Consider the following 20215-nt stretch of genomic DNA (forward strand, 5'->3'; position numbering starts at 1 on the left):
ATAGTGATGGGAATCCCTATTTACAGATGGCTGTCTGCAACTATTCAGCTCTAGGCAATTGTTGCCACGATGGATTTTAGCCTAGTGTTTTTACATCTTCCAGGTTTTCAAGAGAATTGGGAAAGTCAGGTTTTTCTGTGAAACCTCCTTAAGTTGAGATATTGACATCTAATCCAAGTGTTTTGGGAAAAACTTGTAAATCAAAACCAAAGCTGTGTGAAGTGTGGTCCCTGGCTGCCCATTTGAGTTCTGCCCTTTATGAAACACATTAAATGCACTTCCATCATGCAGTCATGGCCCTCAGTAGCTAGGCCACCTTTGTGATTGCTGTTATTTTCCATTTTCTCCAACCCATGTGCTTAGCTTCAGCCCCTCCCTTACCTTCTTCAGAGAACACACCCACCTATTCCTGTGGCTGTCCCTTGGCCATTTTTGAATTTTAAATCTACTCATGCTCCCCTCCACCCTCCATCCCACTTCCTTCTCTCCTTTAAAGCTCACTTGAAAAAAATAAAAATAAAAAATAAAGCTCACTTGACATCCTACTTTGTCCATCAAGCCATTCTTACAACTTCAGGATACCCTGATTTCTCCCTTTTCTGAAAAGATTTTAAATCTGTGTATTTGAAATGACAATTACCATAAAACATTTTTCTTTTTTTTTTTTAAGATTTTATTTATTTATTTGACAGAGAGAGACACAGTGAGAGAGGGAACCCAAGCAGGGGAGTGGGAGAGGGAGAAGCAGGCTTCCCGCGGAGGAGGGAGCCAGATGCGGGGCTCGATCCCAGGATCCCGGGATCATGACCTGAGCCAAAGGCAGACGCCTAACGAATGAGCCACCCAGGCACCCCCATAAAACATTTCTTTAAATTTAATGTTCCTAACAGGATTATTTGCTGTCATGTTTTAGATTCATTTTGTAGTGCCCCTCCCCCCAGCAGTATCTGGCATAATTTGGGGCATGTAGAGAGTACTTAATAGCTATTTCGTTTGGCTGATTGATTACATAAGATGTAATCTACAACCCTTTAAAATGATCATAATATTTTAACAACTATTCAGTTAGTTGTGATGCATGCATACTTTATTTTTTTAAAAGATGTTATTTATTTATTTGAGAGAGAGAGAGCGCGCGCACAAGCAGGGGGAGCGGCAGAGGGAGAAGCAGACTCCCTGCTGAGCCAGGAGCCTGACTTGGGGCTCAATCCTAGGACTCTGAGATCATGACCTCAGCCCAAGGCACCACTTAACTGACTGAGCCACCCAGGTGCCCCCATGCATACATACTTTAACTCAAGATGTTTTGTTTGCTTTTTAAAAACCTGAAATAGATTTAAATAGTCTGGATTTTGCAATAAACTCATTTAATGATATGTATGCTCATGAAGGTGCATTTCCCTTGTGAAGTACTTAAGAAACAGGGCCATCTATTTATGTCTTTCCATCACATACATTTTGTGTGCAATAGATGCAAAATGAATACATGTTGGCTGGATAGTTGATTCCTGCAGTCTCATGAAGAAATTTGAATAGTCTCATTATTGCAAGCAGAACTATTTGTGAAACAGAGACATTATCACCCATTTAGATTTGGGAAAAAATGTTTTAGGCTCAGTTGTTAATGTAGATGTTATCGTGGGTTTATTTTTATTAGTTGTCTAAGCTGTGAAGTAAAACTGATGCTTTGCAAAGGTGAACAATGAAATTGTAACCCAAGTCACCACAGAGCATGAAATGTGATCTAAAGCTACGCTGTTTTCTGCTATGCCTTTTAGGTTCAGCAAAGTGAGTTGACTACTAGTGTTCTAGGAGGGGTGGGATATGCATTCCTTACCTACTCCAAAAACAAGATTAAAATTCCCAAGGAAAAGCCAACACTTTCCCTGGGAACCCTCCTAAACAGCTGCCATAAACTTAGCAGAGACAACCTCCAGGAAGAACAGCTTGGAGTTGGGGAGGAGAAATAGGAACCTCCAGTTTCCAAGAGGTTAAGGAAGGAGACTTTCTGAAACAGTGTTAATAGCATGCAATAATTACAATGAGGTGCAAATTAGTTTCCAATATGATAAATACCATTCTCTTACAGAGTACCACATTTTCTAGAGTAGTACTTCCCATTGCGGAACTTTCTGCAGTGATGGAAATGTTCTGCATCTGTGCTTTCTGACATATGGGCTACAGAGCCCTTGAAATGTGGCAAAGGTGGCAACTGTGACTGAGAAATGGGATTTTTAATTTTAGTTAAGTGTAAATAGCCACTAATGGCTACTGTATTGGACAGCATAGTTCTGGAGAGAAATAGATCTTTTTCGTGTCTTTTAGAAAGGCTTAAAGTCATTTTATTCTTCCATCCAAGTCAGAAACCCTGAATATCTTCAACACAGGTCTTTGCTACTTCATTTCTCAAGGCGAAGTCTTCAGGCAGAGATAGGATGTGGGCATTGTGAGTGGAAGGCACGGCTGACACTGGGCAGGGGAGAAAAGCCAACACTTCCACTGTTCCTCTGACACAGCTGCCCTCTGAACAAGGGGACATCCAGGCCAGACTCCTTCAATGGCAGCAGGTGTCAGGGTTTAGAGATAGTCGTTCCATAGACAGATAAGCTGTGCTATACCCGATACCATGAAATGCTGTTTTTGAAAATAACTTGGGCATTTTATTAACGTCAAGGGCAATATGATTTGATAGGTCACAGTGTTAAACATATTCACCCTTATCATTAAAGTAAGTTTGAGGAACCTTTCAAGTCAAACATCTTTTTTTTTCAGCATGTCCCAGGAAGTGTGAGACGCAGGTATGCAAGAAAGTCAATTCACATCTGCTTCATTTCATATCTTAACAGCTTCAATTAACATCTGTTTTCATTTAAAAAGAGACTGAAGTTTCATTTGGAAAAAAATACTGATCACAAAATAACCAAATAAAGCAGCTTATCAAATGGTACAATACAATAAGTAAGAGATTGGGAAAACCCCGGAGCGGTTAGCTAAACCAGCTTCAGGAGTGAGCTGAGAACACTGAAAGGGAAGAATCTCTCTCCTATTTTTAGAGACCTTTAGAGAAGAGATCTAATAACCTCTTTCATCTTTTAATTATGAGGAAAATCCTATTTTATGCTGAGCCTCATGATTCAGATTCTAATTTACGTGCTTTACAGATTCTGCAAACTCTTAAATAGACAAACTGAATTATTTCCAATGCATCAGGAGCAGAATATGTGGCTTATCCAAGTCCTGGATTTTGTGATCAGTATTTTTTTTCCAAAAAAAGAAGTAAAACCACAAGTCCTTCAGGCTTTGGTACTTTTGTATTTTGTATATTTTATAATTTCCTGTCATAAATGTGAAATTGCACCTAAAGGGGAAAATAAAACCTAATGAATGATGTAAACCAAGAAAAGTAAAGCCACTACATTTCTGAGTCAAGACTTTTGTCCATTATGGAGTCGTAGGTCTCTGACTCTAGAGGACAGGACTGTAGGTCCTATAGGGAAGGGACAGGGGCTAGAACTTATGGTGGCCTTGGACTCTCACTCCTCACTTCTCTAACCTGTTTAAAAAAAAAAAAAAAAAAAAACCATGTGTGGGTTGCTTTACCAGTGCGCTGGTTCATGTTATAACATTAATGCATGAACACTGAATGTTCAAGTGGTATCAAAAATAGAGTTCTGATATATGAATTTTAAGAGGTTTGGATTTAAGAAGGAAACATTTCACAGAGGCATATAGCTATCATAGCATAGGTTGACCAGGAACTGATCCCCATCTCCTTCATGAGAAGTGTGTCTCATGTCCAGAGCTGGGATGCATGTGGAGCTTTCTCATTTATGTCACTGTGAAATCATCAGGCCAAATAATGTAAAATACATGATGGCATAAAATACTTATATTCTGGCCAATCCCACCCCCACCAAACCATGTCGACATCTATCCAATGTAGTTATTTTTTTTCTTTACTTTATTTCCTTTCACAAGTAAAACCCAAACCTAGCCCCATGAAGTGGTCAGTTAGCTTAAGGGCAAATTAAAATTATGTGCAGCTACGTTAAAATTGGTGATTTATGGCTCAAAGCTGGGTTATAGACTTCCTTGACTCTGTCACAGAGGAGTTCTTTGTAGAGAATGGACTTTCCTTCTTAAAGATTTGCTCTCCTGCTATTAACACTTTCATTCTTGAAAATTAAGGTACTATCAAGATACATGTACAAATAAGAAAAATGCTCCCATGGCTTAATTAGATGACTCTCAAAAAACACTGTCCAGGAAACACTTGAACATTTTTGGACTTCTGAGACATAGTTCTGTTTAGTTTTTGCCTGGGAACAGTGATTATTTGGATACTGGGCAGTGTACCCTGCCCTAGATCTCAGGCAGGCAGAGTTTGCTGGCTGGGTCTTATCATTCGAGTTCCTGAGACATCTTTATAACATGCTTGACTCATTCGAGTATTCTAATTGCCACCAAATCACCTAATGGTTCCCTTCACTTACCTCAGTCAACTAGTTCTCTTTTTCGATTGAACTTCCTTTGTCCAAGCACTAGTGAGCAGGAAAAAACTGTAATATTGTCAGAGAGAGCTGCCAAAACATGTGATGTCAGAGAAGATGCCAGGAGGCAGGAGCTGGGGACAGGAGCATAGAGGTGATGCATTTGAAAAACTTGACACACTCACAAGTAGGAGAGTGAGAGAAAGGAAGAGAAGAAGTAGGCCTGGAAGGGTGGTGGGGGAGACTTTGGAATTGAGAGAAAGTTTAAATTTAGACATTACCTAATGTTCCTCAGGGTTTCTCTGCAGCGTGGGGATCGTTTTTGATAACTAACAGAATGGTCGTTCTCATCATGGTCATCAACTGGAAAGAACATTTCAGATGTCCCAAGCTCTGCCCTTTGGAGTATTTACAGCTCAGCTGGGGTCCTGGCTGGGCAGCAGCCAGCTGACCAGGATAAGGAAAGAGCTAGCTGCCATATGTGAGCCTGGTTCTTTGAGTCTTACTGCACAATCCATGAGCACCTATCATAGCAGCATGTGGGGAGAGGTCTGGGGAGACTTCCCTATCAAAACTCTTACTGGGAACCTTGGCTATTTATTGATAACAATCTTGTACAAGGGGAAATTGTATTGACCTGTTATATATCTTGGAAGTGCCTGCCTTCCAGTGGTGCACCGTGGGGCAGTAGGAAGAACCTGCACTGTGGACCTGGAGGCGTAGACCTAATATTGGCCATTCTACCCCTAGCTTTATATTCCTGGACGAGTCAGCAGAAAGCCTCAATTTTTTCATCTGTAAAATGTGGACTGATTAAACTTTACCTTGATTGTGCTTTACAACTCTAAGATGATATGGACACCATTTCATGGGTTACTTGGTAAAATCATTGTTGGTTTATAGAACTGAGTTTTGAAATTAATTAGAGCAATAGTTTCATCATCAAACACTTTTTGAAACTGTACCCAAACACTCTGGGTAACTGTAACTGAAACTGCATTTTTCTGCCATTTCTTTCTCTTCTTGTTTTGGTTCAGTTTACATTCAAATCTGTGCTTATAAGTTAAACACAGCAGATTTATTGCAGACTGATGCTGGTATGTTTTCGTATATGATATGAGTTGCTGAAGAAGGAAGTGGGAGGGAGAAAGTTGCTAATAGAGGGTTAGATTTAGCTATTCCAGACTATGTAGATAAAACATAATTTTAGCATCCAACAATTATGGAATAATCTTTGTAAGGATATCACTCATACTTAGCAAGTCATGCAGGATCTTTCATAACTCTTGCATTCTTCAGGCCAACTCATGCTACCTCTGCCCCTAGACTACTTCCCACCCTGATAGTCATGGTTCCATCAGCAACCATATGTCTTCATACCACCGAGCCCTGCCCTTGACATGCTCTCTGTGTTCTCTCCCTCTTCCCTTTCCCTGCTCAGAAAACTCCTCCTCATCTTGGAAGTCCCAGTTTAGATGTTACCAGACAATTAAATGTTTTTTTCTTCTGGATTTGTACAAGCCATTGTAACTATCTTTCATATATTTAGCACATGTCACAACTACTTGTGTGTTTTTATCCTCCGATAAACTGTAGGATCCATGGAAAGAGAATGGTGTCTTTTTCATAAAGATCTCCAGGGTCTGATGCTCAGAAGGTGCCAAAAGGCATTGCTCAGGAGAGTGAAGGAGTGGATGGCTGAATGGAGAATGAACGAATGCATCTGTCTTGGGGTGTGTCAGTAAGTGAGAGAGCTAATATTCCCTTCCCCACTGCATCTCAGCTCTTTAAGGAACAGAAGCTTCGCCAAGTTATAATTGGTTGAAAATAACAGTGTTTGATTTAGTAATTTCTAAACTTGCCTTCAGTATTTAAAGCAAGTTTAATAATAGTAATGTCTTAGTACTTTTTGTCTGTGCAAGGATGTCTTTTATTTTTCTTGCTTATCCTCTCTCAAGCTGTAGGTAATACATACCCAAGCCCATCTCATGTGGCAGCATATTAAGAGTTAACGAACAAGAATAGCACTGTCTTATGAAATCTAGAATTTATACCTAAATTTTCGGTTTGCAAAGTAAAATTCCCAAGTACTTTGAAAAGACAGTGTCTGACCTTAAAAACTTATCTGGCCTAATACCAGATCTGACAGGGAAAGAAGCTGAGACCGAAGGAAAAGCAACAGGAATGCGAGGTGAATTTCTATCACCCACTTCATCTGCAAAAGACATGCTGCCGGCCACTCTGCAAACTTGTGTCTCTCCTTGTCATCTAGTACATGACATGACCACAAACTGATCAGTGAATCAGTCACACATAAAAATTCAGGTGCTGTGCTCTTTCCTAAGTACATGTATCTCGCTATGTACAAAAAATAGGTAATTATCATAGAGTGCACTTAACAAACATTCAGATATCATTTTTTGGAAGTATAAAAATAATACATGTTTCCTGTAAAAATTTAGAAAAGTATAATAAAAGAAAATTTACATCACTCTATGCCATCCATTCACTATCAATATTTTTGTTGAACTGCAAGGACAGAGTGATTGATCCATAGATATAATTGGAATCAGGATGTAAACGATTTTGTATTCTGTTTTCTCCTAACATTTCATTATGAGCATTTCCTCATATCAGTAGATGTCTCTCAAAAACATGATTTTAGTGCTTTATTAATATTCAGTGAGTGCATTTATCATAATTTATTTAACCATTTCCGTGTCTCCACTCTTTCTATTGTCAAAATACAATGAAGGGTCTTGTGAGTAATTTTCTGTGTGCATCTTTATTTTTTTTAAATGAAATTCCAAGAAGTGTAATTGCTGGGTCAAAACATGAAGGTTTTTTTTTTTTTTAAGATTTTATTTATTTATTTGAGAGAGAGAGAGAATGAGAGACAGAGAGCATGAGAGGGAGGAGGGTCAGAGGAATAAGCAGACTCCCTGCCGAGCAGGGAGCCCGATGCGGAACTCGATCCCGGGACTCCAGGATCATGACCTGAGCCGAAGGCAGTCGTTTAACCAACTGAGCCACCCAGGCGCCCCAACATGAAGGTTTTTAAGGCTCCTGACATGATGGCAAATTGCCCATCTTATCTTATATGTCTTCTAATCGCAACAAAATCTACCTAAGTGAAAATAATTCCCACCCTTACAATAGCAAAAAAAGTAGCTTTGAACTAACCTTAGCTAAAAAACTTCCCAAGAGAAGGGAATATTAACAGAATAAGGTACTTTTAACATCAGCTGTATTTATCAAAGAAGGCTGTAGATCTCAGATTCACCAGAAGTTAATGAGGAAACAGCTTTGATAGTTTTGTTATCTTTTACATCTCCATTCTCTGTTTAAAGCTAGATAAGAGGTATTATGTACTTTTGGAGGACTCTCTAGAAGTTTTTAAGGCCTGATTTGAAATCCAGTAAGATGTTCATTATGTATCATTTATCTTTCCTTCACAGGAAAATGGTGGGTTTTATATAGAACCTCTAATGAGGCAAAAATTAAGAAAATTTACACAGGCTTTGAAAGTTCCATTTTGTCTTCAAGGAATGGTAAATGAATGGTCAGTCATTTAGATTCCTAAATTCTTAATACTTAGGAAGTGTAGAGCACTGCTTAATTGAATCTTTTCAACTTTTGCATAACTTAAATTATATGCTAAATCTAACGATGGTACTCATCCAAACAGAAAGTGAAAATACTTATTAATATTAATGATTTGTAGAGTTGGACATACCTGGATCATTGATTACAAAGTGAAGGGGAAAGTCAACTGATTTATTTTGCTGTAAGTTCAATCAATTCTGGAATCAGGTCCAAATGAGAAGTAATATTTATCAGAGACCTGAACACATCACACAACATTGTGGACTGAGACACTGAGACCCAATTCCAGCTCATCTCTTAACTAAATTCCACCCTAGGCAAGTTACTTCAGGTTATACACTTCACTTATTCACCTCAGAAGTGTGAGGATGCAGTGTACCTGGAGGGCCTCAATTGAAATATAGTACATGCTCTTTATAAGTATTAGCCCAATGCTTTGGGATTGACATGCTGAAGAACTAGAGGCAATAGCTCCTATTCCGGGGGATGTATTTTGACCAGCATTTTCCTGATACACCCTTGGGAGGGTCTAGGTTCATCCTGGGTTGAATTTAGTGTGCTTCCATGGTTTAGAATGATCGATACTCAAAGAATTGACCTTAATAGCCACATAAATTGTAGCATCAAGTTAGTCTTTCAAGGGTCTCCCAATTTTAAAATGGGATGAGCTATCTGTGCTTGCTCAGCTTACAGGTAATTCTTGCTCCAAGTGTGCTATAGAAAAACTTTTACTGGAACAAACATATAAAAATTGACATTTTCAGTGCTTTCACCTTCTAGTTTTTGCTCCAAGGGAAGATGTAAGGGAGAAAGAGCCAGTTATTTTTGTAAGCTTTGGACCCTTAATGGGAGAAAATATTCAAAGACTGTTCTATGACCTGTGGACCTTCAAAGAGCATATATACCAACACTTCAGACTTCCAGAGAGAAGACCAGGAGGAAATTAGCACTGCTGTTGCTAGGAGAAGAACTACCTTCACAGATGAGTATCCACTTTAATGATAAAAATAAAACACCTGAGATGTGGGTCAGACTGAATCACTTGTTTCTTAATACTTTATTGTACATCTTGAGAATGTTCCACTGAGTTGCAATATAAGGGCAACATGCTCAAATTAATAACAGTTTCTACCTCTTTGATTGTTTTAATGCCAAATCTTTACTGTGAAGTACCCAGTTCCACTACCCTGCTGAGTGTGGAAACAGAGATTGAGTCCTGGGTGTAGATGGATCAAATATTTCCTCTGCCACTGTTAGGTTCCATGCTATCCTGAGTCTATGCAAATCCACTTGGGAAAAGGGAAACCAGGCTTGTTACTTCATGAAGATATTAGACATACAGGCAATTCAAAGATATTAGGGAATTGACAAAGTATGTTGGCTTAGAGTATGCTTTTGATGAGAGCATATTCCCAGGAAGGGTAAACACATTGATAAACTCATTGCCCTTGATCTTCCAACACAGTTTCTATTGACATTTCTTACAGCCCCAGGCGCAGATTAGAGAGTATATGGCCCATTGGTTGCATTTAGGGCTGTTAATGACAGGAAAGAAGATTGAATTCCTCTCCTTATATACACAGGGAAGGTTAGCAGCATTTCCATTCTGGTCTCAACACACTTTAGAATGTGTAAATCTATTTTCAGACTCTGTTACTAATTCAGCAATTATTTCAAGAGATGTTTTTATTGTAATTCTTAAAATATTTTAGTAATATTGTTTTAAATCTGACAATTCCAGCTGTGGTTTTGAGTCTCTATACAAATGAAATTTTGAGAAAGTTGTATGAAAAAGCTTTACATCATTCTTGTGATGTTTTCTATGTATGATATCTATCCTATGTATTGCAACATTGAAACCCAACAAAAGTTGATATTTCTAAATATTTGGGGAACTTTTTCTATTTAAAAAAGTTAAAGATTCCTGAGAAAAACATTCTCAACGTCAGTGACATCAGATAGTACTTTTTTCCAAGCCATGTGCAATGTTGGATAGTAAATGGCTAATCAGCTTCCTGTGGCTTGCCCTAGGCCTCAGACCTCACTGCATCCTTTCCACATTCGTGGTAGGACAAAACCCCCTGAGAATCTTTCCACTGGAGATATACTGGTGCCAAAGGCTTATTCATAAGGATACTGCACTTGAATAGAGATAAGAAACTCATTCCCATCATTAGGTTATTCGCAGCTGCAAATATCCTAAACTCACTTAAAATGTTTCAGTAGAAAGTAGTTATCATTAATTAAAAGCAGCTTATTTACTGAGAAGAAAAAGAGGTCAATTAAATGGAGATTTGGGGGTATGTATTGACTGGGAAAGATCACTGTAAAATTTATAGTCACACAGTCAGAAGATGTCACTGGTATATAGTGTAAGGATTAAGCAAGAAGACTCTTGTTTACAATTTTGATTGGAACTGAGAAGCATGACCGTGGACCCTCCATGGGGAAAACAAGGGGGTAGGCTGTTTGCTATTGTTTTTGTACATTTGGGAAAATATCTTGCTAGGCTTTGGCAAATCTGATGGAATGCTTAGGAAGAAATTAACAATAGATATATAAGGAGACAAATAAATGTAAATTCAAATAATTGAATAAATATTTGTAAGGATATATAATCACTGAACAGAAGATGATGTTTACATCATCACAAAGTGAGATGGTAAGGGGAGACGGAAGTAGGGTGTGATCGAAGGGTTAAATCTTTCCCTTAGTAGGTAGTTAATTCTGTAATCATGTCTAAAATTCATAAGGCAACAAATAGAAACATAAAGAAATTGGAGATAAATGTTTGAAGAAATACCTAAAAGGACTGAAAGTATTTGGGATGTGGGATTGGGTCTCGAAGCTAAAAAAGAATGGAGCATGGGTTGCCTTTTTCCCAATGTAAATCTCTTAATACTATTTGAGTTTTTGAAATAATATAGGTTTAAAATTCAATAAAAGTTTAAAAATCCTTAAAAAAATGAAGAGACAGGAAAAGGACTGTACACTAGAAGTACACTGTACATTTATTGTAAGCAAATTTGAAAATAAAGAAAAGTAAAAATAAAGTTTAAAAATCATCCATAGTCATACCACTTAAAGCCAACTTCTCTTTTTTTTGCATTTATTGTATGATTCTGATACCACTGTGCATAGAGCTTTGTGTTCTCATATTCTTCATTTAGCAAAATAAATAACATTTCCCCAATTTTATAAGCTCCTTAGCAAATATTTGTGATTCCTACTTACAATGCAATTGTATGGCATTATTATAACTTATATAACCATTCATGTGAAAGATTGGTGTTCAACTTTGTTTACTATAGTAGCTAGAATCTATTGCTTTATATGTTTAAACTAATCCTTATAATTTATTTTCTGAACTTGGCTTACATAGTTCTGAATTCTTGGGGATGTTTATGAATAGGACATGGAGTTTACTTAGTTATAGAACAATTTAAGTATGTAACTTGATTACTGAAGTTTCTGAAGGAGTCTTTTCCCCTTAGGATTAAAGAATAATGATAAAGGAATGCAGTGTCATCTATAGAGGACAAGATGAGATGTGGTCTGTTTTAGTAACTTAGAACATTATTTCAATTCTTAATAGTATGCTTATCCTCCTAAAAATATGAGGAAAATATATATACCTCAGAACTTTTTTGGAAGTACTCTTTTGATCCATGAATATGTACTAAATATCTTCTATATGCCATGCATTTCAAAGCACTTGAGATATGGCAGTGAACAAACAAAGATCACTGACCTCATAGAGCCTAAATTCTAGTGGGCAAGACAAGAGACAATAAGCAAAATAAATGATTTACGTATATTCATATATACAAACATGCACATACATTTTATGGTTCAAGGCAATATATGTTATAAAAACTAATAAAGAGAGGAGTTATGAGGAGGGTTTTTGGGGAGCATGCAGTTTTAATACTATGAAGACGTATCATCTGAACAAAGATTGAAGAAGTCATGCTGTCTTTGATATGAGTAGTTCAGTAAAGATGAAGCCTGTGACTAAGAGAAGGGGGAGGAACGAATTGGAAACGTCAAACATAGATGATGCTTCAGAACAATTTTGATGGAAAATTGAGCAACAAAAGAAGGCAAGATAAGATTCTGTTTGTTTAAGACAGGAGAAATGACAGCTGATGGGGCTAATCCAGAAGAGGGGGAAACTGATGAAGGGATGAGTCTAGGGCACAAATAGGGGATTGGCTTGAGCTATGTGCAGTGCTAGGTCATCTATGGTATCAGACTGTGTAACATTGTCAATGGATTTGGGTGGTGATGTGGTCAGTGAATAGGTATGGTGGTAGATATCGTTTTTCTCTGATTGCTTCTTTAAATGAAATAATTGGCTAAGAGTAAGGATGATTAGGAGATGCTATGGATTTGAGTGAAAAAGAGAAGTTGTACAGAGCCATGTAGGAATGTAGAGAATAAGTGGACAAGGGAGCTATGGTATTGTCTAGAAGCAGTAAGGGTGTGGTCATGATGTAAAATGAGGCCATCTTTGTGGTTATGCTTCCACTCCAGCCATGGGTGCAGACCTGAAGTAGATGGAAAGTTTGATTTCATCAAGATGTGGTGGTTTTGCAGCAATGCAAGGAATGCTTAAATTGGTTGATATGCAATATAACTGGGAAAGAAGAGGAGAAAGAATAAAAGACGGTTAAGAGGTGGTAGGATCCATTGATCAAAAGTTCCAGTAGGTTTGGAGTTGGAATTCTCCAGGTATGAACTGGAAGGAAAAGAGGTGATTGTCCACTAGTGGTATGCTTGGGGCTGAGATTTCAGGGTGGTTGCTGGCTGCAGTTCTTGCTTGGCAATAGTAAGGTCTAGAGTGAGTTCAAAGGCAAGAGTGTGCAGGATGTGCTCATCTTGCAAAACACAGTTCCTGGCAGAGCCTTCCCTAACTCTCTCACGGAAGTTCTTGTACCTCACTCTGCATTTCTATAATTCCCTGTAAATATGCATTATTTATTATTATCATCAGCATTATATTAGGTTGAACCACATGAACTTACCAGTGTTTGACTGCATATGCCAGTAAAACGGGCAATTTCATGTGGTTCAACCAAATATTTTTCATTAGCCTTAACTTCTTGAGGGTAGGAGCCATGTTATATTTAACTTTATATTTCTAGGACAGTGTCTCTCATATAATTGGGACTCATTAAATGTTTCTGAATTAATAAATAAAATTCGGTAAATAAGACCTGCACACAAAAGTTTGAAGGTACCATATGCTATATTCCATTGGATGGACTTTTTCAACAGCATGTGGGGGATTTAATGAAAAGGCAAGAGTGCTTTTTGGACACGTGTCAGCAGCCAGCAAGTAGTGTGATGGCTCCCGTAACTCCAGCAGGACTTGTGTGCCATACTTTTGCATTAGTGGTGATTCTCTTTCATGGGATCTTGCCAGAACCTGGAACTGGTTATAGCCAGTGCTTCCATGTTGCTTGGGTATACACACAGGATGGAAGTTTCGTGAATGCACAGCAGCAGCAATGCTCTGTTTTACAGTCGTAGGTACAAAGCAGATGTCATAAAATGGGATGCTCTCATTTCTGCCTTTCCAGACATATTTATTTCATTTCATATTTCTTGGAATATAAGACACAGACTTAGACTTATTCAAATATATAAAGGATGTTTTTCAGTGCAGTGGATTTGGTTGGTTTCTTCCTCATATCATGGTACACATCCTAACTCCCGGATTCTCCCTGAGCGCCTGAAGGGGACATGGAGCCCCTGAGGACCTGCTGTGGACTGGGCAATGATGGGCCCTTCACAGCCACTATCTTGAGAGGCAGAAAAGGACAGGTAAGCAATACTCAACCCTTCCTCCACCTGTCTTCATTGGCTAAAGGTGGATGAACAGTAGTTCCCATTCCTCAGGATGCAGTGCAGATCGGATGGTTTACCACCTGGACAGTGTTTACAAGCACCTGGTTCCTGTCTCTTTGTCACTGAGCAATCACTCTGGATAGATGTCACCTACTGCTTTGCATGTATTAACTCATGCAGTCATTACTAAATCCTTTTGTCCATTTTACAGGTGACAAAACGGAGCTTAGCAAAGTTAAATATCCAAGGTCTTAAAAAACCGATGTGTTCTTGTCAGCCTTCTTAAAATCCTGCTGTGCATCTTACATTTTCCAGATAAATTCTTCGATCATCTGGCCTCTGCCCTCCCTCCAGTCTCCCCTTCTGCTCTTCTAGCCACCATACACCTTTGATCTGACAGTGCTTTCAAGACTCTAGAAAGATCTTTTTACATGATCTTCTCCTTACCAGTTGGCCATCCTCATCTAAAGCATTTCTACTTGTCCTTTGGAGGTCATTTTGAGCAATGCCTCCTCCAGGAAGCCCTCCCTAACCTAACTGGAAGTCTGACTGTGAACATTCTCCTCTAAGCCCTTGATAACATTGTCTCTCATCTTCCCATGACATTCATTACAGTCTACTGTGGTCACAGGAGTGCAGGGCCAGGTCCCCCACAAGGCTGGAAGGGCTTTAAGGGTACAAACCATGCCTTATTTGTTTTTGTATGCACAGCTCCCAGCTCACTATGCTGAGCACTAGGCTTGAGAGCAAGAAGGGCCTTTTGAAATAAGTGAGTTCACTTATTCACATCCATAACTTAGTAGCTAAATGAACTGTGTTCCATAAGTTCTTAAAATCACAGCTTCATCTGTAAAATGAAGGTAATATCTTCTTTATACAAATGTTGTAAAGATTAAATAAGAGAATGTATTTAAATGCTTTACTCAAAGCTTGGTGCACAGTTACCACTGAATAAATGGTATTATTGTTATGATCATTACTTTTAAAGTCAGGACTCAAACCGGAGTCTGATTCTAGAATCATCATTCTTTCCACTTACTACCCAGAATCCCTGCCTTGAAAGCAAGCTAGATGCACAGAAAGCACATTAATCAGCAGGGTCTCAAGAGCACAATCTGGACATTATCATGTGAAATTAGACTACTTGTGCTTCTTAAAAACTCTAATTATTCAGTTTGAAATGCCCAAAATCCACACTAGTTCTTTTTTTAATTCCTAATAAAACTGTATTATATCTGTCCGTATGAAATGGTTATTCTGAACTAAACTGCAGAATATCTGAACTCAATAGTATTTATTAACATGGGCACAATTTAAAAAAATGTAATAACCCAACATGTGAAATACATATTATACAACTATATAATGCTTTACATTTTCCACTAATCTCACAGTATACAGAAGGGTTAGAATTCATATGCATTTCTGGTCCTGGCCTTACTTGTCTCCAGGCAAGAGCATTTATGTTGTAATTTCAGCAATATGGGAATGCTTGTTCCCTAAAATAAATCCACGCTCCCCCCCCCCCGCCCCCCAGTAAATATATAGCTGGTGGAACATCTAAAGCTGAATTCTTTAAACTTAACTCTTGGTAGAAAGGACTTTTACTAATTGTTAAGTCATTTGCAATGTAAGTGTGAGTTACTTTCAGGCTCTTCCATTAAAATAGGTTGTGTTTAGTAGGGGCCCCCTGAAGAGACAGTTAAGACTGGGTGGCCCCAAGAGAGAAAACACAGAAACAAAGGAACAAGTAAATGCCAAAGGGGCAGCTTGGGTTTTATAGGTGACCTATGTGGTTCCAATTAGGATTTCAATTCACTATAACCTTCTAACTATTCTTAGTTTATCCCAGGGAATTCTGTGTCTTTTGATTCTATAGCTCAAGTAACCATGTTAAATAATTAGCATTATTAGAAATACAGTTGATCCTCGAACCACATAGGTTTGAGCTGTGTGGGTCCACTTAGGCGCAGGTTTTTTTGTTTTTTTTTTTTCGATAAATACAGTACGGTACTCTGAGTGTATTTTCTCTTCCTTATGATTTTCTTAAGGACATTTTCTTTTCTCTAGCTTCCTTTACAACTTCATTGTAAGAATACAGTATATAACATACAATATATGTGTTAATTGACTCTTAATGTTACTTGCAAAGCTTCTGGTTAACAGATGGCTATTAGTAGTTAAGTTATGGGGGAGTCAAAAGTTATATGCGGATTTTTGACTGCATGGGGGCGTCGGTGCCCTAAACCCCTGTGTTGTTCCAGGGTCACTGTAATTATAAATAGCATATAAATACTCTTTAAAATAGAGTAAGAAAGCCAACTAAGAAGTGCCCAGACATTGACACCTGCATGCATATTCAAATGTGGACATAGGCACAAACACATCAAACATGTATACAATTGCTTCAGGAGGTTCCTTCACCCTCTCTGAGATCCACACCAAGAACTCCGTCCTCTCTTCCAACCAGGCAGCAGCTCAGACCAGCCCCACAGGAGCTCACCCTGAGCATCACGCATCGACCATCTCTGGCCAGGCATACAGGCCCTCTCCCCTGGCACCCCCACCCCTCAGCTCCCTCCTGCAGTCCACAGGCACTGGGTCCTACACCTCTTTCTCCATCTGTCTTCCCCTGACACTCTTCTACTTTCAGCCATTGCTGCTTGGTGGGGGAAATGATCCTGGAATAAAGATAACTTTCTTGTGTTCAGAGATCCAGCCTCTAACAAGCTACTATGCGTGTTTTACTGGTGGACCCCTAAAAAAATAACGCACCTTGAGGACAGAGATTGAAACTTCTTATCCGGGTATAAGATACCCACAGAGATATCCACAGCTGCTAGCACAATGTCCTGACCAGAGTAGTCTTCAGAAAATGTTTAAGAATTGTTTTTGCCCTGAGGGTAGTGCCTATGGGCAACACAGATACTCACAGGACCAGCCCTTGTGATGGCCAGACTGTGAAGAAGGGGGAAGGAGAGCATGGGTCATATTCTTACACGTTTTTATTTAAAGATTACAGAGAGAGTGAGAGGGTGAGAACAAGACTGAGTCCAATCTGATCCAAGTATAAGCAGCATTACCAATTTGTTAAATTATTTTGTGTTTTAGTCCACATCCTCCTAACACAAGTTGACATATATTCCCCAGTGCTCAGGTCAAAAATAAGGGCCATTTTTCATACCAAAAAATGGTGTGTTCTGCTTTCCAGTTCTCCAGAGATGACTCCCTGACTCAGCCCTACCTCTCTAACATCCTTCAGGCTTGGTGTTCAGGATCAGTGCTTTGAATGCACATGAAGGCAATGTGTTCGTTCATTTCTTGTCGAAAGGCAAAATCTGTGAAATTATGGCCTTGTGGCACAGGGGAAGTAGGATGGCCCTTGGAAGGAAGATGGTCAGGTCCCACTGAAGGTGAGACAATGAAAGTTCAACATGCTTGTTTCAGGTCCCACTGAAGGTGAGACAATGAAAATTCAACATGCTTGTTTTCCCCAACAAAAAGTTCCTTTTTGGATGAAGAGACAAAGTTGCTTAACTGGTCCTTATTTGAAATTAAAGTGCTGGGCGCCTGGGTGGCTCAGTTGGTTAAGCGACTGCCTTCGGCTCAGGTCATGATCCTGGAGTCCCGGGATCGAGTCCCGCATCGGGCTCCCTGCTCTGCAGGGAGTCTGCTCCTCCCTCTGACCCTCCCCCCTCTCATGTGCTCTCTCTCTCATTCTCTCTCTCCCAAATAAATAAATAAAAATCTTAAAAAAAAAGAAATTAAAGTGCTAATTTGTAAGAACCTCTCAATGTGAGACTAATGACATGTTAGAGGTGTATTAATGAACCCATGTACAGGAAGACAAAAAAAGAATCAGGGCTAATCAAAATGCCAGCTATTTTAAGATCTTTCCTTGACCATGTAATGACCTTCATACATATTATGCACCATTACTATTCATGACAATTATATATTTTTAATTTTCCCAGTGTTACAAAACATTAATCATCAGTACCAGCAAATAAGAGATTTTTGCCTGAATAGTTTGTATAAAATTTTGGCAGCACTAAACTTGCAAATATCATGAAATATGGAAAGAAAGAAAGAAAGAAAGAAAGAAGAAAGAAAGAAAGAAAGAAAGAAAGAGAAAGAAAGAAAGAAAGAAAGAAAGAAAGAAAGAAAGAAAGAAAGAAAGAAAGAAAGAATAAAACTAAAAATAGTCTACAAAACATTCACTAAATTCTAAATGTCTACAGTTAATTTTGGTGTCATAATCAATGTCAGTGAAGAGGCATTTCAAAATCAAAGTAACTAAATGTTCATCTCTTCATCTCTTCATCTAAGAGCTCATAAAATGTGATAGTTGAGAGTCAGATTTGTGGAAAAATAGGATGTCAATGCTTCTCTGTCCCCAGAGAAAGTAACTGCTTAAGTACAAATAAAATGAGTTGGGATACTTTTGACCTTTTCCCTTTTTATATCTTTCCCACTCAGGGTCAAGTGTGATGTATTCAGAAATGACTTTGGGCACTACTTTGAACAAAATTAATGGGGAATAGGGAAAAGATGTACGTGTAGCAAAGTGTAGCTTTGGCTGTCTCTAGCAAGCAGATGATTTGGGGAAGGGAGGAAGACATAGTGCTAGTGTGGCCCAAACTGTGGCCCAATAAATGCTTTATTGTCAACAAATAATTAACTAATCCAACTGTCTCTGTGTTCGGCCATAAAAAGTATCTTCTTTTCTTTTGCCATGATGCATAGTACTATGGTAATACTTAGGGACAGTTGGACCCCAAATCTGTAGAGAAGTTGCAGCACAGTCATCCTGAGGATAGAGCAGGAGACTGGCTGGTTAGTGTAGGAATAAGCATCTCGCCTGAGTCTTTAAAGATAAATGTTTCATTTATGGGGCACCTGGGTGGCTCAGTCGTTAAGTGTCTGCCTTCGGCTCAGGTCATGGTTCCAGGGTCCTGGGATCGAGCCCCGCATCGGGCTCCCTGCTCGGCGGGAAGCCTGCTTCTCCCTCTCCCATTCCCCCTGCTTGTGTTCCCTCTCTGGCTGTGTCTCTCTCTGTCAAATAAATAAATAAAAAAAATCTTTAAAAAAAAAAGATAAATGTTTCATTTATTCATTTAAAAAAATACATCTTAAGCATCTATCATGAGCCCAACACTACCTAGTATTGTGGCTACAGCAGCAAAAGCAAGCAAACAAAAAATACACAGAAGTCTCTGCCTTAAAGCATATAATATGTATAATGATGGTAAGCACTGTGCAGAAGAAAGTAAAGCAGAAGTTGACGCAGGGAGTTCTCAATGAAGTGGGGGAATGGTGTAAGTCTGCCTGAGAAGATGGTATTTAGTGAACTATGTGACAGCTGGGGGGTATGCAGGTGGAAGGATCGAAGACAGGCCTTGCACATCATGTTCAAGGGCAGCAAGAAAGTCAGTATGTCTGAATCCCAAGTGAGTGAGGGGATGAAGAGCAGGAATAAGGACCCAAATCCAGTGTCACCTGGTGGATCAGAGCAAAGATGGTCTTTTGGTTTCAGTGAGACCTGGAGCCACTGGAAGGTTTTGAGCAGAGTCATAATCACATTAATATTTTAAAAGTTTCATTCAGACTAAGTATTGAATAGATTGCAAGAAGGCAAGGGTAGAAGTTGAAAGCTTTTGCTGTCATTTTGAGGGAAAGAGGATGGAAGCTTAGACTGTGGATAGAAGTGGCAAAAGTGGTGGGAAGTCATCTGATTCTGTATACATTTTGAAGGTAGAGTCAAGAGATTTCTTGGTTGACTGGTTGTGGGATGTGAGAGAAGGTTAAGAATCCAGGATGATATACCGTGTTTGGCCTGAGCAACTGGAAGAAATGATTTGTCACTTATTGTGATGAGAAAGACCTCAGGGAAAAAAATGAGGGTTATTTTTGAGAAGGAATATTAGGAGTTCTGTATTTGGGTATGCTAAGATTGAGATGTTTCTTAGGACTTCTTTTTCCTCCATGGTATCCAGCTATTTCCTGGCCTCCTTGCAGTTAGTCTGGTTTTGTGGGTAATTCTAGCCTGAAAATGTGAGCACAGTGATATTCATCACTTTCAGGCACAGGCTGTGAACACCTCACAAGCATGATGTTCCAGTCTCTTTCCCTATCCTTAAGGACTGCTGGCACAGGAGGGCAGAACCACAAGACAGGAGGAGGAGACTTGGTCTAAAGCCACCTGCCAAGTAGAGATGCTTATTATAGACCAAGAGCAAGAAATAAGCTTTTGTTGCCTTAAGATT

At 39.0% G+C, this 20215-nt stretch overlaps 1 protein-coding gene across 1 annotated transcript in view; it reads left to right on the forward strand.

Moving 5' to 3' along the window:
* Positions 1 to 20215, forward strand: part of XKR4 (XK related 4) — a 417256-nt gene that overhangs the window by 38262 nt on the left and 358779 nt on the right. The gene's annotated exons all lie outside the window — the stretch shown is intronic.

This window comes from Mirounga leonina, unplaced genomic scaffold (assembly GCF_011800145.1).
Source record: "Mirounga leonina isolate KUSES-001 unplaced genomic scaffold, KU_Mleo_1.0 Mir_165, whole genome shotgun sequence".
In the NCBI taxonomy this organism is placed as follows: Eukaryota; Metazoa; Chordata; class Mammalia; order Carnivora; family Phocidae; genus Mirounga; species Mirounga leonina.